This window comes from Bison bison, unplaced genomic scaffold (genome assembly GCF_000754665.1).
Source record: "Bison bison bison isolate TAMUID 2011002044 unplaced genomic scaffold, Bison_UMD1.0 scf7180017864519, whole genome shotgun sequence".
Taxonomy (NCBI): domain Eukaryota; kingdom Metazoa; phylum Chordata; class Mammalia; order Artiodactyla; family Bovidae; genus Bison; species Bison bison.
This window is the reverse complement of record NW_011495072.1, coordinates 10680147-10681179: the sequence shown is the minus strand read 5'-3', so window position 1 is coordinate 10681179 and position 1033 is coordinate 10680147. Positions and strand designations below refer to the sequence as shown.

Below are 1033 nucleotides of genomic sequence, written 5' to 3'. Positions count from 1 at the left end.
CTGCTCAACCCGCATGGTTAGTTTCCTTCTCCTACTTGTGCCCATTTTGCTATTTTCTGCACTTTTAGGATGCCTCTTTTTCTTCATATTGTCTGCTGCTTCTCTTTTCGTCCGTTCCCCTCTTCTCCATTTACCCTCTTCCTTCGATCCTCCTCCGCTTTTTATTCGTTCGTTCTTCATTTATTTCTTTCCGTTTTGCCCAGTTCGCTGATCGCCTTTTACCTTTCTTTCTTTCCTCTCTCCACTGTTGTTTTGTCGAATTTCCTCTTCCCTCTTTTTGGTTGTTTACACTTTTGTTTTTTTTTTTTCCCCACGCATTTCGTTGTTGACACCGTCGCGGTCGCTAGAGTCCTCCTCGCCGCTCTTTCTGCTCCAGCGCTCTCAGCAGTTAGCTCGGCGCCAGGGTCGGTCGCAATCCCGGCTGTCCGTCCGTGATCCATCGTGCCCAGCAGGGAAGCTGAGCCGCAGGGTGCGTCATCCGAACGCGGCGCGTCGAGCCAGGCCAGGTACCTGTGTCCCGGGCGGTGCTCACGGCGCTGCGCGGCCGCCGCCGTCTGGCTGGGATCAGAGGAGCCAGGCCAACTGCTTCTCATTAAGTCCCAACTGTGGTTTTTATCAGGAGAGCCTCTTTCAAAGGGCACAGACACGAAGCTCCGCGGATTCGCTCATTTCCTCCACTGACCCCCACACACCTCCCTGCCCTCCCTTACACGTTCTCACAGCCCCGACTGGGCGAAGGCTGGAGCCGCCTGGCCACTCCGCAGAGGCCCGCGAGGCGCCAGCGGGGCGGAGGCGAGTTGGGAGGCGATCTCTAAGGATTCAGCTCCGGGCCTAAGCTTCGGGATGTGGCAGCAAAGATGAGGTGGGCGCGGGCACCGACACTTCCACAGGTCAGCCGGTGCAGTGGCAGCCGCGGGGTTGGGTTCAGGCCCCCTCAGGCGCGCTCTTTGGAGACCGCACGGTCCAACTGGCGTTAGCGCCCAGGGTATCAGCCCAGGAGCAGCCGGAGGCGCCCAGGACTTAGGCCCACTCC

At 58.6% G+C, this 1033-nt stretch overlaps 1 protein-coding gene across 1 annotated transcript in view; it reads right to left on the bottom strand.

The window, feature by feature from the left end:
• The window catches only part of ALX3 (ALX homeobox 3), a 22895-nt gene that overhangs the window by 7494 nt on the left and 14368 nt on the right, over positions 1–1033 (bottom strand). The window lies entirely within an intron of this gene.